The 16,908-nt window shown below is 43.5% G+C and overlaps 1 long non-coding RNA gene across 1 annotated transcript in view; it reads left to right on the forward strand.

The window, feature by feature from the left end:
- The first annotated feature begins 3,432 nt into the window (after positions 1-3,432).
- LOC110258225 overlaps positions 3,433-16,908 on the forward strand; it is a 30,954-nt gene continuing 17,478 nt past the window's right edge. The window contains exon 1 of the long non-coding RNA XR_002341041.1: positions 3,433-7,559. This is a non-coding gene — a long non-coding RNA (uncharacterized LOC110258225). The remainder of the gene's footprint in view (positions 7,560-16,908) is intronic.

Genomic DNA, 16,908 nt, shown 5'->3' on the forward strand with positions numbered 1-16,908 from the left:
TTGGTTTGTTCAAACAATGTGTCGATGCTCATTGGAATTGTCATTTCTCTTACATCAGAATATCCTTTTTGCCATTCTTAATCAATTTCTTTCTTTTCTGACCTTCCACAACAGTATATTTGTAGCTGTTTCTTGTGTTTCATTCTATCTTGAACAGTAACTTTTTTCCGTGCATGTGTGTGTTTGTGTGTGTCATTATGTATGCATGTAAATATTTTATCCAGAGGTCATCATCTTGAGGGAAGGAACCATGGTTTTTATTCATCTTTTTATTATGGTCACTGTTTTGCAAATGTGATCTGTAACATACTTACATTGAGTGACTGAATGTCTGATGATTGCTGATTTAGGCCCCACATATCTCAGTGAAGGAAGAAAGAAATTAAAAACTGTTGGGCTAGACCATTGATTAAGTGCATTGTCTCCTTTACTGGTTTTGACCGTGGAGTACAGTCACCCTTACCGATTCCATTTATTTGATGTGTATGTGGAGTGCTTTATGGTACCCTAACGTGACTCCGCAGTTGCCGGTGGTTCAGCCTTGCCCTTCCTAGGCTTTCCTTGTGTAAAACCTGGAAGAGTATCAGAGGGCAAGAGTCCTAATATGTTTTGCAAGTGTTGTGGTTGGGTGAGCACCAAACCTAGGAACCATTTCCAGGGACTTGCTGTGCAAGTGGTTTGGTGCTGAGGTTCAGTAGACAGGCCCAAGGCAGCAAGAATCCTGTGCCCTGGTTCCACTCTCTGCAGGCTTTTCTTTTGTGCTATCGGCCCCACCCCCCAGTTTGCTGGAAGTGCTGCTTGTAGGCACTGCCTCCTGCTGAGTGATCCCAGAACTGAGGTTGGTCACAGGGCTTGCTTGCTTTCTCACCCCTGCCCAGGAACACCCCCTGGAAGTGTGAGGCAGAGAGGGGTTGATCCTTGCTCTCCCTTCTGGTGGTGCATCCTGTGCAGGGCCCTGGCCAAGGGTCCAGGATCCTGACTGTCCCTTGCCCATCTTTGCCAGGCCCCAGCTGGCAGCAATGCATCTTCAACTGATGCGGGTCATACAAGTTAATCACGTATGTTCCTCGGTCTCTGCATTCAGCAGGCCTCTCCTCCAATGGGTGTTTCTCTGTTGTGCTTGGGCCCAGTCGCTTCTTCCTTCTGTCCCCTCCACCTTCCTGTTGCCTCCTCTAGCCTCAGGTCCCTCCTCTGGTTGGTGGGGATCTCTCTTAGATCCCCCAGGGTGGCAGTCCCACAGCTGGCAGTGCTGTCACCTCCCTGGTGGGCCCGACTTTTGTCCTCCTGTCCTCAGGGGACCCACTGGGTTCCTCCCACCTGGACCTGGGTTGGGCAAGCTACCTTTGTGAAGGTTAGTCAGCCTCCTGGCCTTTCTTGTGCCCTCATCTGTTTGCTGTCTTTTCCCTGTGGGGTTTTTAGGGCTTTGTTTGCCCAATTTCAAGACAAGTCTTCCAAAATTTTCAAAGAAATATATGTTTACAATGTTTATGTATGAGAAAACTATGGTTCCCAGGGTAACAAATAGACATCATATTATATAATAAAGCCAAATTGTTTTACAGAGTTTTCTGACCTGTGTTCTTATCATAGAGTGATAAGAATGCAGCATCTTTATCATTCTTGCCGTATATGATAGTATCAGGCATTGATTTTTGCCAACCAGATTTGTAGAATAATACATCACTGTGGTTTTAATGATCATTTCTCTGATTCCTAATATGCTCAACTATCTTTTCCTATGGCCTTGGCTGGAAATACTTGTCTATTCAGTTTTCATTTTGCCTTTTTTCTTTGTATTTTCAAGGGGGCATTTTTTTGTCTGTGATGTGCTGGGAACATTCTTCTTCGTTCTACTATTGTCTTTTCTTATCCAGACTTTCCTTAGAGATCTGTGTTGAACAGGCATTCCTTTTCTAAATTTTTTTAGGTTTGTTGAAGTGTACTTGAGTTACCCTGTTGTGTTAATTTCTGCTGTACAGCAAAATAACTCAGTGATACATATCTATATTCTTTTTCATATTCTTTCCCATTATGGTTTATTACAGGATATTGAGTATAGTCACCTGGGCTCTACAGCAGGACATTATCTTTTATCCAATCTACATGTAATAGTTTGCATCTCTAATCCCAAGCTCCCAATCTGTCCCTTCTCCACCCCCTACTCCTCCTTGGCCACCATAAGTGTGTTCTCTGTCTCAGAGTTTGAATGGGTATTTTCTTTTTTTAAACTTTATGGCTGTACCTGTGGCATATGGAATTTCCCAGGCCAAGAACTGAATCTGAGCCACAGCTGTAGCAATGCTGGATTCTTTGACTGCACCAGGCCATGGATCAAACCTGCAGCTCTGCAGTGACCAGAACCGTTGCAGTCAGGTTCTTAACCCATTGCTTTCATGGTGGGAACTCCTGGACTGGAATTCTTAATTCTTTTTATTTTTTCCTTTTTTTCCCCTTATTTTTTAGGGCCAGCCCTGCAGCATATGGAAGTATGAGGCTAGGGGATGAATCAGAGCTGCAGCTGCTTATATACACCCCAGCCATAGCAACACCAGATCTGAGCTGCATTTGTGACCTATACCACAGCTTGTGGCAATGCTGGATCCTTAACCCCCTGAGTGAAGCTAGGGATTGCATGTGAATCCTTATGGCTACTAGTCTAGTTCTTAAGCCTCTAAGCCACAATGTGGACTCGACATCCTTAATTATTATACTAAGATAATTTATCTGTTCATTTTCTTTATCACTGAGCTTCTTTGTATTTGATTTAAGCAATCCTTCTCCCTCCAAGGTCATAGCATTTAGAAAAAGTTTTCTCATAATTTCAAATTTATACCTTCAACTTTTAAGTCCCTGTTAACCATCAATTTTTATTAGTGTGTATTCTCTCACATGAGGTAGATATCTAAACTTATTTTTCAATATGTACATACACTATCACCCTAGCATTATTTGTTGAAAAGACCACCTTTGCTCATTGCCACCTTTGTCACCTGTGTGTTTCTGAGCTCTCTATCCTTCTAAGTTTGTCTACCCCTATGCCAACACTACCCTGTCTGAATTACAGTAGGTGCTGTGCTGGGTGATATCTTTTAGAGCAGCCCTTGCTCTTCTTCAGAAGCGTCTTGATGAGCAAGTGTCATCTCTTCCACATGACAGATCACAAAGGAACAAAAATCATCCTGGGATTTCTATATTTCTTTCATCTGTGCTCTGAAAGAAGGCAAAATGAAAACTGAATAGACAAGTATTAGGGAAGAGACATCCATGTAGAGCTTGTTGGACAAAGAGTCATTAAAACTTCCATCTACTCATGAGGTTAATCACATTGTATTTAACCCAGTCTTTCTTGTTATATTTTTTTATAACCAAGTGTGAAGACCTAGCAATAAATTTAGAAGCTGGTATTAGATTCTGCTTGTAATCCCCCAGGAGTTCCTTTAAAATTGGGGGTCTAGAAATACCTTAGAAGCACTTGAAATCATCCTGCATAAGATGGGAGAAGGAAGAAGCAGAGAGGAAGAGGCAGTATTTATCAGAACCTATGAATTCTAGTTGCTTTCATAAAACTCTTTGCAGCATAATTTGAGTTACCTTAGCATCTCAGTGATAAGAGTATTATCTTGTAACTGAGAAAACTGACTGGAGTGGGAAGTAAGTCAGGGGAGTTCATGTGGTTCCTGGGTGTCTGATTAGGGCTCCACACCCCTCTGTCTGTGCCCAGGGCCCCCATGCTTCCCACTCACACCAGCTGCCCCACCTCCTGTGTGCTGTGGATGGGGTTCTGGGACTGGCTTTAGAGACAGGCTCAGAGATATAGGCAGCCCTTCCCATTCAGTCCATGCCTTGCAATTCCTGTTATCCCCACAGGGAGTCTTTGGGGCTGAATTCTGCTTAATGGACCAAGAGGAACCAAAGAGATTCAAGATGGTGATCAGGGCCTTAGTGAGTTGGGGGATAGTGCAAGGGGCCAGAGAGGCACGAGTTTTCAGAAAAAATTTCAAGACTGTTGCACTGTGGGCCATAAGACTTTGATTCTGGGTGGTCTGTTGACAGGGAATCCAGCTTGCTGAACCACATCCTTGTCATCCATAACAGGCCACAGTGAGATGCTAAGGGTGATTCAAGATCCCTAGCAGAGAAAGCCCATTGGGAGATAGAGCCTAGGTGATGGCCTGATGGATGAGGCTGCATTTCTGTCCCTTGTCCTGGGCCTGAGAAGAGGGAGGAGGGGTGTGATAACAGCACTGGTGACAGATAACAGTGGAGGGTTCCAGGAAGCCCACCTCCAAGCTCTCAGCCCTTGTCTGCTCTCCCTCCACTTGCAGCGATAGACCCTGAGCTGCCCTGTGTGGCCTGCATTTACAATTTTTCTTTCTTCTGGACCTTGGTTTCTCTATTGATGCCTCTCTACTGACCTTCTTTTCCTTCCTAATACCCAATTCAACTTTGTCCTTCAAGAATTCCATTCTGAAATTTGATCTTTTAGTGCAAACTCATGTTTATCTGACTTGTCTTTCCAGTCAGCTCAGATCATCATCATCATCATCATCTGGTCATCTCCACTGGATGAGGATAACACATCATCATCATCATCATTCTATTAGTACTGATAATAACAATAATAGCAACACAAGAGCAGTAATTTTAGTAATTTTTATTTCTGGCCCTCACTGAGCAGATTAGCCCCTCCTTTTGGTGCATTCATGATTTATCTCATTTAATCCTTACCATAGCCTGAGAGAGAAGGTCCAGCAATTCATTATTCCCATGTTAAATCCTTAACTCAAAGGCAAGCTTGTTGTTGAGAGGGGGAGCCAAGATTTGAACTCAGGAGAGTGATCTAGATGTCCCTTTAGCATCTGGGCATTCCTCAAAAGACATACCAGGAATGTCTGAACTGCCAAGGATGTGTCAGTGACCTGCTTTAGATGATGTGGCAGAGCTGAAGGCTGCTGGGAACTTATGTTTGCAAAGTTGACTCTGATATGTCTCACTAGAGATGGTGTGGAACACAAGAAACCAAACCAGCCTGGCCTCGGTGTCCTGGGAAAATAACCACTGCACAATGGCTGCTAATGGGCATTACAGGTCTCAGATCTATGCTGGATGGATGCAAAGTAGGGTCTGTGGGCAAAGGGTGATGTCACTGGATGATATATTTTGAAAAAGAGACAAATATGTGGTGATATAATTCTATTCTACACATGATCTTAGCCAAAAGGCCAAGAAGCGATTTGTAATTCTATCCTAATGTGTAATTCCTGTAAGAGAATTGTTATGGCTTGTTAAGTTGTGGTTGATCCAGAAGCACTTGAATTAGGATCTTGCCCACAAAGAGCAGTGGCTGTCGTTCAAGATGGTTCATGGTAAATTGAATTGTAGTTCAGTTGCAGGCAGCCATGTTGTGCCACTGTAGACTTGGTCTTCAGTTGTTTTTTTGAATTACGAAACATTGGGTACAGATGAAAGATCGCATGTGATATACATGGAGTTCCTATGGCTTAAATGTAAAGTGCAGCCTCCCTCTTCTTCCTGATCCATCCAGGGCTCCCCTCCCTCTTCTGGAAACTCTACCATCTTACTCTTCTTTGTTTCTTCTCTTGCTTTCTTTTATTTTCACCATAAACATTATGAATCTATTCCAAACAATGTATTTTTAGAGTTTTTCACTTTTGAACTTTATAACAATATCATATACTATGTATCTTATTCGATGATTTGGTATATATTATTACATGGAATGAACATACACAAGTTTTTCAAATCTAATTTTTTTCTCTTTTGAGAGGTTGGATTCAGGGGGATATATTTGAAGGATCCACAAAGAAGACCAGGAAGATTTGAAAAGTAGGCAGGGACCAAACATTTTGGCCTTCTAGAGCAGCATAAGGAGTACAGATTGTGTTCTAAATCCAGCAAGACTCCATTGAGGATTTCTATACAGGGACCTGAGATGATGGGATTTATAATGAATCCCCTCATATGTGCCTTGTAGGATGTCCTGCTTATCTGAGGACAAGGAAACCTGTTAGCTCTATTGTAGTTTGATAAGTGAGAATGTTAGTGGGTCAACCAAGCTGCAGTTTAATTTACTGTGCATGGACTCTGGTAACAGCAAGTAGCTGTTCTTTGCTGTGAAAATCCTGACTCTGGTCTTTCTGAATCAGTCACCACATAGCAAGTGGGCTGTTGTGTGAATTCCAGATTTGAAGAAGCTATAAGTCACCATGAATCCTCATCTTTTTCAGGAGGATAGCGTCCCTGTTGTGTATCCCTTTGCATACAGAGCGTTTCTCTGCTCTGTTTGCTCATGGCCACCCAGGCCAGCGCTAGTTAAAAGTTTGCTGGAAGAAGAGAATAGGGTCTGGGAAAGGTAGATTAGAGGCAAAGCACTAGAAGCAAGATGGAAGAATTTAGGCAAAGGCACATTTATACTCAGCATAGAAAGAAGGTGGCAACCAGCAGAGTCCCATGAAGTCTGCTGGGTTGAGAACTACACACAGTCCCTTGGGTTAACCCATTGGGGGGCCTTTGGTGACATTTTGATAGAAGTTTTAGGGAAGATGTGGGGGTGGAAACCACTGAGAACCTAATGCAGGGAAGTATATTTAAATTTTCTTATAGTATATTCATGTTAGGAGAAAGACAGCCTTTCTAGATAGTGCAGGTCAGGAATGTAACTAGGAACTGGGTGTGGGGATGCTGTTAAGGTAACCTTAGAAGGAAAGTAAATTGTTACCATTGAGATTTGGGCTGATGGAGAAACAAGCGGGTGGACTAGGTGACCTTTCAGTGCCTTTCTGAACTCAGATCTGGTATCATGTCTCATCCTATGTTCCCTTTGCTAAAATACTGATGACATTGAACAGGAGTGGAAGAGAAAGAGAAAGCTTTTCTTTGTAAAAGAATGAAACTGAGGAGATCCTGCTGTGGCACAGTCAGTTAAGGAAATGGTGTTGCCACAGCTGTGGCATAGGTCACAGCTGTGGCTCAGATTCAATCATATGCCATGAGTGTGATGGAAAAAGTAAAAAAATAAATGTAACTGAGCCAGTGTTTTAACATCAGTGAATTGTTCCCAAAACTCTACTTCCTTCCAATATTTACAAGCAATTTAAGAAAACCAATTTAGGAGAGAACACAATGAAACTAACGGGCCAACAAAATCTGCTCTTGAAGGACCTGGCCTGCAATCAGGGGACACATGTGGCCACACTGGCTTGGTGAGTCTCCCAACTTTGGGGAGCCCACAGGGGTGGGGGTGTGTGGCTGGGCTCTCATACAACAGGGTTCCCTCATCCTGTTCCAGGGGCATCCTGCAGGCTGAGGGGGCAAGTGTGAGTCATGGCCACATCAGCAGGGCAAATGAGCTTCTTTCAGAAGCCTGGCAGTAGGGTCTCTGGAGGCAGTGTGAGCATTACAGAAGCACCCCAGAAACCCAGGAGCAGTGTGGGTAGCTAAGACTGCCACCCCCAGGTGGAGGAGGTGTTGTTGAGGAGGGAAGGACTCTCCACTCCTTGAAGCACCTGGTGTCGGCTTTTGGAAAAAGAGACTATGAGGTAAGCAAGAACAGGGAAAGAAGAAGGGGAAAGTGAAGAGGTTACAGAGGGAAAAGGATGTGCAGTGAAAGCCTGGAGCATGCAGGGAGTGAGAGGCATTGGGGCAGAGCAGGAGCTTCTGCACTGGGGCTGGTGAGAAGGCAGCTGCTGGGAGGCAATTTGTGCTGTGAGCCTTACCTGCCCATGGGTGGAAAGCACTGGAACCAGGAGCACACACTGCTGGGGCAAGTCAGTGCCACTTCAAATTCCCATGCTCCTTATCATTTTGCCAGGGTGGAGACAGCAGTTCTGGGAAGAGGGGTGATTAATAGAAGGGAAGCCCCGGGCATGGGTTCTCATCCTAGGACACTTGCTTCCTGAAAGCTGGTGGGAGCCAACCAGCAGAAGGTGGACTGGGTGACCCCCAGAATACCTCAGAGGCATAGACAACACAGCAGCAAGGTAAGGCTGGCACTTTCCAACCTAGCACAGAGCAATGCAGGTGGAGGCAGCAGCTGACCTGGTCTCTTGCCTTATTGTATTGCAAGAAGAGGAGTAATTTCTCTGTGGTGGTAGGAACTGTCTTTGCTTTGGGAAGTTCAAAGAGCTGAGGAGGGAGAGGAGAATTGGTTTGTAGGTCTGGTGAGTCTGCATGTGGAGAGAGCATGTTCTGCTGTGGAGTTGGAGTTCTGGGACCAAGGGTGGGGAATGCCAGGATGACATCTTGTGAGGGAAAGCAGCTGTAATGATACAGATGTGACCTGGAGAGCACCTGGGCTGCTTTACCAAGCTCACCACTTGCCTTCACTCTACCCCAAATGCAGGAATCAAAGTACCAAGTGACCTGACCAGAGGTGCTTCTCCACCAGGTGGGTGTGCACTTGGGTATGTGGGTCCTCAAATTTGATTTCCTAAAGCTTTTAAGAGAGCTAAAGCAGACACCCACTGGGCAGCCAGCTTGGATTGCATTTTCAGGGGTGAAGTGGCAAATTTGCCCCTTAGTGTAACACTTGGGCAAATGTCCATAGCCTGGGTGTGTATCTTTACTGTCCCAAGGAGAGTATGCTAGCAGAGTGGCTGATGCTGAATTGCACTGGATCTCCTCTCCAGAGCCTTCCCCCAGCACAGCTTCCTTACAGCCTGGTTAATTTCTGTGTGGTTTTAAGTGCTAGGTGCTGGGAAGAAGGTTGGCTCAAGCAGCAGAATTCACTTGTCAGCTTTGTGCCTGTGTGTGTTGAAATTGTGATCCTGTTTGGGGTGTGATGCAGGTTGGAAGTGGTAGAGGCAGCAGGGGTTTGAGAATTGCATCCTTATGGATGATTTCAAAATGCAAACATTCATTTGTCTGCAAGTGCTGTTTGAACTTGTCTGATGGATCCAAGGATATGCTTTCCTCCCACTGCCTGCACTTGCAGTGTGAAATGATGACTCTCTTTAGGAAGTCAGTGTATTTGAGCTTTTATGTTGTTAAGGGCACTGTGTTCTTTGCACAGGCATTTCATTTGTTTCTTGACCTCTGAATGCCAGCACAACAGATAGCCCAATCCTTGATTTGAGGTCTTTTGGGGTTATGACATGAAAAATTATCTTTGTTAAAATTTTAATTGTTGGTTTTGTAGTCCCTGATAACCTTGTGTTATGAGACCATTATATGATGCATGAAGCATTGATCACAACATCCTGTGTTTAAAACAATGGTCCCCTATCTACCTAAAAGACCTTGCATAAGAATACACACTTAAGAAAGGGGAGAGCTGCCCCTGGAAGAAATCCACACATTTGTATAAGATTTGTGGTAGTAGCATATTAATTAAAAAATCCAAAGCCAAAAACCACCTGAGGTCTTTGTGTTCCAAATGTGGTGGGATGGAGATGGCCTTGGTGCCCCTTCTTGTTATGGGAGCTGGTATTGGGGAGTATACTTGGAACATGCCTGCTTCTCCAGTGGGCATTCAACATACTACAGACAGGTGGTTTAGATCAGACACTCCTATCACTGAATAACCTGTCTTTAGATTTTGTCAACATAGTTTGCCACAATTAACTTATTGTGTTATTATCCAAACCAAAAAAAAAAAAAAGCCCAAAAAATATATGATTAGTTACTGTTGAGCTGGAAAACACATTCATTTTGAAACGGGTTTCCATATGGAAATATAATGAGCTTAAATGACTAATTTAAAATGAATTACATTTCAGATTTGATTTAGACTGTCTCTATAGTGCTATATGATTGGATTTAATATAAAAATAGCAATAGTGAGATACTTATTTTTTAAATGACAACCAATGTTTATCCCAATATGGCTGATATTTTAAAAACAATTTGAGATGAAAAGTATATTTTGCAAAGAATCTTTGACTGTGTGTCTCTTTTGAGTGGGAACTTGTGAGAAAAGGATAATTTGGGAAAATATATGAAATTTTCAGAACTAGAATTTTGTGAATCCATACCAGGAAACTGATTGGATAGAAAATGAAACCATATGATCCAAAGCACAGCTGCCTTGTGTATTTGAAAATTATAAAAATAACTGTTTCTATCTAAAATTTCCTCTATCATTTCCTGAGCCAATGTAGTGTTCTTGTCTAAGAAATTTGTTATAATTGGCAAAATCAGTTGCTTATCCCTAAATGACCTGGATGTTGTCAGTGAAACTATTGAGAAAATGGGTCTTCTTTGCAGTGCAGAAGAGTTCTATTGAGAACAGCTGTGATGTAGTGGTACTTCAGTTATGAGATGAATGAACCGTGAATCATTTGAGGCCAGAGCCTCTTCTGGGTATGCAGAGAGATGCATCTGTCCTTCACTTATGGGACCTAATTTGTATCATAATGTATTATGACTAATAGCTTTATCTCCCCATTTTGGTTCTGAAGTATCAGGGATTGACTTTAAATGTTTTAATTTATACAATAGGATGTTGAGTTTAAAACACAGTTTTCTTTTCTTTTTTTTTTTTTTTTCGTCTTTTTGCTATTTCTTGGGACGCTCCTGTGGCATATGGAGGTTCCCAGGCTAGGGGTCTAATCAGAGCTGTAGCTGCCAGCCTACATCAGAGCCACAGCAGCACGGAATCCGAGCAGAGTCTGCAACCTACACCACAGCTCATGGCAATGCTGGATTGTTAACCCACTGAGCAAGATCAGGGACCAAACCCGCAACCTAATGGTTCCTAGTCGGATTCTTTAACCACTGCGCCACGATGGGAACTCCTAAAACACAGTTTTCTTACAGAAGAACATCAGGCCATGTGTGGCGCTAAAAAAAATAATCCTCCACCAGGGTGAATTTTCAAATTTAATCAGGATAATAAAGTGTGTTATAACTAATCCTTGACTGCAGTGATTTCCCAGGTATGAGGGCAATGAAATGTTCCACAAGATTTTTCACCTTCAATCTCAGTGAGTCCAGTGGAATCCCTATCCTGCTTATTATTGGTCTTAACAGAACCCTGGGATAGAATTTCAACTTTAATAGAAAGTTTTAATTGAAGAGGGAAAATGAGAAGAAATCATCTAATGAATTTGATAGGAGACAAAGCTAGTCAAATAGGAAGTTAACTTCCATTTCTCCAGTCTGACAGGTTCCATCTTCTCCATTGAGGAAGTGATCCTTGTTCCAGTCAAATTCAAGGTAGACCTATGAATCCTAAATCAGCATTCCCTTACTTCTTCCTCCATGGGCACTCCACAGAAAGGCTGTGCATGTGAAAATGTGCCCCCCTTCACTTGTAAACCCAGCATCTGGAGGGCCCTTTTAGGCTTCCCCAATCCCTAAAAGTTGCATATCTTGGGCAGTATCCATCTGCATTGGAACTGTCTTCAAACAAAGACAGTTTTGTTGCAGTGAAACTATTGAAAATGTAGGACCACTGTGGTCCTTGTAAGAAACCTGTGTTCCATCACTGGAGCATGTCTTTCCCAGTGTACAGAGGGAGATGATGGGATAGTAGCGGAGTGGTTTTGAGGGTTGGAAATGATGGTGCATGTTCCCATGTCTGATCAGTCTCTTTAGCACTACAGAACACAGTGCATGATTTGGATGCACCCCCACCTTGATATTCCTCAGCTTGAAACATGGAGATCCAGTGTGTAGATATCCCTCTGGCTCAGTAGGTGGCTGCTGTGTACTCCTTTTTTGTCCAGAAATTTTGGAGGCTTGCATGTTCCTGCCTCTGACAGGCTCTCCCCTTTAGGCTGTCAATTTTGTTCTCCCCTGTTGGATCTTCCTGCTCAAAGACTTTAGCGTGACCTTGACTGTTCCATCTCTGGCTCTCATAAGCCTCCTTCAACTTCCTCTGGGACTTACATTGACAAGGTCCTGAGATTCCCTGGCCATGACAGTAACCCAGCAGGAGTATTTGAGCCACTGCTATCTTCTCATGAGTTGTGCCAACTCAGCCTAAATTCAGCTAGAATGTCCACCCTTTGAGGAGTAATAATCCTGGAAAAAATAACTCATTGTGACTAGACAAACAGTAGCTGGCAGATGTGCTGTGGCTTTGAGCTCTTGCCTTCCCTTGCCCTGCTGTGGTGAGACCTTCCAGAAGGGCAGACCTCAAATGGGTTTACCTGCCCGAAGCCTAGTGAGCTCTACTAACCCCCTTGCCAAGCTAGCCCCCGTTTCTCCAGCTCTTGTCATAGTTCCCATTTAATTGGTCTGCACTTCTCTCTTGTTTTCAATTTGCATTTGTAGGACTGAAATCATACCTTGAAATACTCTTTTTTTTTTCCCATTGGGGCCACACCTGTGGCATATGGAAGTTTGCAGGCTAGGGGTTGAATCAGAGTTGCAGCTGCCAGCCTAGGCCACAGCCAAAAATCACAGTGGGATCTGAGCCTCATCTGTGACATACACCACATCTCACAGCAATGCTGAATCCTTAACCCACTGAGTGAGGCCAGGGAGTTGAACCTGCATCCTCATGGATACTAGTCAGGTTAGTAGCCTGCTGAGCCACAAGGAGAGTTCCTTGCCTGGAAAGACTTTAGCATGACCTTGGCAGTTCATCTCACCCTTTCCTAGAAGTTCTGTGCAGAAGCAAGCGTCCATGCCTTCCCTTGCCAGTTTCTGCTCCAGCCCTGAAGTGGACAGAGCCCTGGGCCTGGGGCACAGTCATCCTTCTGCCAGTGTGTGTGTCACGTCTGCCTGGAGATGTGTGCTGCCAAATGCAGCTTGTCAGTGTTGGCAGGATCAAATTTCTGTTCTCCACACTCCTTCCAACCACTGCGATTTGCGTTGTTGCTTCTGCACTACAGCATTAATCCTTCATTTGGTCATTTGTTCTAACCTAGCCCCAGGTTATTTTCTGTCCCCTGTGTTCCTTTGAAATCCAGCACACAAACTGAGTCAGGACATAGGCCACTTTCAGTCACCTCTATTGCAGGAAGTAGTGCTCCCTAGACATCCTGGGTCAGGCAGGTTGTCCTCCAACGACTGCTGTTCAGATCAAATTCAGATGAGTTGAAACCAAATAAAATATTACCAGCCATTTTCAGAGAGGAGCGGGCTACCAGGTGTCTACTGCAAAGACCATGCATTTATGTGAGGTGCTTTGTCATTCTTCCCTTGCAGCCTTCTAATGGGTCACAGGTAGCTATGGCCATGACATTAGATTAAAAAAAATATCCTGCCAATAAGCTCTGGGACAAAGGATAAGCTGACAGCCTCTATTAGTATTGTTTGACTTATCACTTTGGTGTAGATTCCCTCATTAGAATTGCCCATGGGGCCCAGGGTGGAGAGAAACCTGGTTACTGCTTCACTGGGCACCACAGCTTGCCCATGGCCATTTGAAGTTCCATCCAGTGGATCCCAATCCTGTGGTATTTTGTAGACTCTAAGAATCCATGTGTTTCAAGTATTGTTGGGGTACATATATCTGTGTGTCTATCTCTGTATCTATCTTTATTTATCTCTATAAATTAACTGTATATCTTCCTGTGTCTATCTCTATGTACAGCTGTTTCCATGCCTATATGTCTGTCTGTGTATATTCATTTAAAAGTGTTATTGAACACGGTGATTTTCTTGGTGATGTTCAATTTTTCTAAGTTCAAAATAGTCTAAAATCTCAGTGTCTCAAGTCGAGATCTCTCAAATCAATTGTACTGGAAAGAAGTTTTCATATATGACATGAATGCAGAGATCCTCCTGTCCTCCTTGCCTATCATTACTCACATGCATCATAACATGTGCCATGTGCATTATCACCTACAGAGGGAGCCATGCAGAAAAACTGGCATTGTGTTCCCTTATGTGGGGTTCTTTCTTCCATCCATACCCCAAACCATTCTCATGCCGCAAGAACCAGCCAACATTTTCCAGCTTTCCTTCAGTGCATCTATCGTTCTGCTTTCCCTGTGAAAAAAAAATTGTTTTAACCCCCTTAATTCATTTACTTATAAGAAACCAAAAACTTATCTAAGCAACTACAAGCCACATGTCCCTCCTCTGAATTCTGGTTGTTCTTAAGGAATTTAATATTAAAATGACAATCAAGGGTAACCCAAGTAGGATTTATTATTCTCTCCAAGAAGTTAACTTCATGAGAGTGTTTAATAAATACTTGCCTAGCAGCATGTGTCTGTCATCTCTCTACTATCAACCTGTCTATCTCTGCTTTTTACTTGCACCCAGGAGCATGTACCTCTGTGGTAACTCTACCTGTCTGTGTGAACTCACATGACAGTCACAGTGTACAGTCATTTTTTCTGGATACTCAGAAGGGTAAGTCCAGGGCTCTGCCTTCCAGGAGCATATGATCAGAATGAGGTGAGAGCACATCAAGTATTCTCAGGCATGGTAGGTGATATTAGACATTCTATTCATTTCCCAGGGCTGAAAACAAAACAAAAAAATGTACTGTATCATAATTCTAGAGCCAGAAGTCTGAAGTGCCAGTGTTGGCAGGCCCACACTCTCTCCAAAGGCCCCAGGGGAGAGCCCTTACTTGGACCCTGAAGTTGCTGGTGGCTGTATGCACGTCCCCACTTGTGACTGCCTCTACTCTCTGCCCAGTGTCAGCTTGCCCCACTCTTTCAGTCTGTGTGTTTCTTCTTTTGGGTGTCCATCTGATCAACACATGTGAGGACATTCAGGGCTCACTCAGAAAACCCAGGTTAAACTCCTTCTCTTGGGAACCTGAGATTTCTCACACCTTTTCCCATATCCGGTCATATTCACAGGTTTTGGGGATTAGGACATGGACACATCTTTGGGGGGGGATCTTTTGATAGAAAGCAGAAGTCATCAGTGAACAGCATTCCCTTTTGTGAATCCCCCTTGTTGATGGTCAAATTATGTGGTCTGCTTTGAAAAATAACCATTCTCAATGTACTGCATTCCTTTAAAAAAAAATGTTGTCTTTTTGTATTTTCTTTGGCCACAACTATGGCATGTGGAGGTTCCCAGGCTAGGGGTCTAATCTGAGCTGTAGCCACCAGCCTATGCCAGAACCAGCCACAGCAATGTGGGATCTGAGCTGTGTCTGAGACCTACACCACAGGTCATGCCAATGCCAGGTCCTTACTTCACTGAGCTAGGCTCAGGATCAAACTCACAACCTCATGGTTCTTAGATTTGTTAACCACTGAGCCATGACAGGAACTCCTGCATTCCATTTTCAAAGCTGTGAGAGGCAGATTGTCCTTGCACTGAGCCAGAAATCCAGTTCCTCCTTGTTGTACTTGTTGGCTTCCTAATCATTCTGAGAATGATGCTGAGATTACTACTTACTGATTTTTCTTCTATAAGAAAATCTTTAAGGGTCAACAGTTTAAAGATAAGTCAAGCTAACAAAAGTTTGTGCTCCTTCTACTGAATTTCCACCTTAAATCTTTTCATTTATACTCAGTGAATAGCATCCAGTAACCTCTCATTTTGCCAAGCTCTCGCTCTAATCCTTTGGCCTCCATCCTCACTAAGGTCACAGAAAAATCCACCTGTCCCCTCTGAGTCATAGATAAGTGACCATTGCTTGGGAATCCCCTGTATCTTCTTAGCAAGACTTCCCCTCCTCTTTTCTTTTGTTGCTACCCTGTGGCATGTGGAGTTCCTGGGTCAGGAATCAGACTCAAGCCAAAGTTGTGAACTACTATAGCAATGCCAGATCCTTTAATTCACTGTGCTGAGCTGGGGATTAAATCTGTGTCCTGGCGATGGAGAGACTCATTGATCCTGATGCACCACAGCAGGAATTCCTCTTAACCTTCCTTAATTGTGAAAGCAGTTTATGTCCCTGACTCTCCTTTCCTCTGGCTCCTCCTCCTCCCAGCTTCCCACCCCACCAGGGGGCTCTCCAAGACTTTCTCTTTGGTTGACTCCCATGCCTTCCTTGCTCCCTTTTACTTTTATGACTTCATTTCCTTTCATGATTTCCAGTTCTCCCCTGAGTGGGTCATCCATTTCATCATCTCCAAGCCTGGTATGTTTTCTGGAAGGGGTGTTTCCATGAGCTTGCTAGACAGCACAACCTTCATCTGTTTCCTCTTCTCCCTCCCCCCCCAAGGCCTCCTATTTCTATGCAGAGCATGACCATCCTGTGATTTAAAATTTCCAAGTAATCTGATTTACTCTCTTCTGTAACTTCCCACATTTAGTCAGACACCAAATTGTAGTAATTCAACCAAGTGATAGCAGAAGCTCTTGTCTTCATTCCTACCATCAGCATCTTAATTCATGGCTTTTCTGACCTTAATGTGCAGTCAGATCACATGGGAAGTGTGTTAAAAGGCAGACTCTGATTCAGGAGAGAGGCCTATGAATCTGCATTTCTATCAGCCCCTGATGGTGCAGATATCTTGATATGCAGTCAGGCCATTATACCTTCTCTTAGAGCCTCTGGCTTCCCAGATGATTCATTGACTATACTCCCTACTTCTAATCCACTTCATAGATTACTTTTTTTGAAGGCCAAGTCTGACTGTATTTCCTCTTCTGGTATCTCTGTCACCTATTGAATAACAGTGGAATCCCTTACATCAGCATTAGGCTAACCTTCCCTACATTCCATGGTTTGGATTTACATTCAATTCCATTTTGATTCTTTTTTTAAAAAAAGGTTTTATTGAAGCATAGTTAATTTAAAAGGCTGTGCTAAATTCTGCTGTACAACAGAGCGATTCAGTTTTACATGTGCACACATCCATTCTCTTTCAGATTCTTTTCTCACAGATTATCATAGAATATTGGGTAGTGTTCTCTCTGCTATAGAGCTTGTCCCTATTGGCCAATCATTCCTTAGACCAAAGTGTGCATAGGCCAATCCCAAACCTGCAGTCCATCCCTCCCCACCCCCCACCCCCTTTGGTAGCCATAAGTTTGTTTTTGAAGTCTGTGTCTATTTCTGTTCTCCAAATAAGTTCA

The sequence above is a fragment of the Sus scrofa genome, unplaced genomic scaffold (genome assembly GCF_000003025.6).
Source record: "Sus scrofa isolate TJ Tabasco breed Duroc unplaced genomic scaffold, Sscrofa11.1 Contig1583, whole genome shotgun sequence".
NCBI classification, from domain to species: domain Eukaryota; kingdom Metazoa; phylum Chordata; class Mammalia; order Artiodactyla; family Suidae; genus Sus; species Sus scrofa.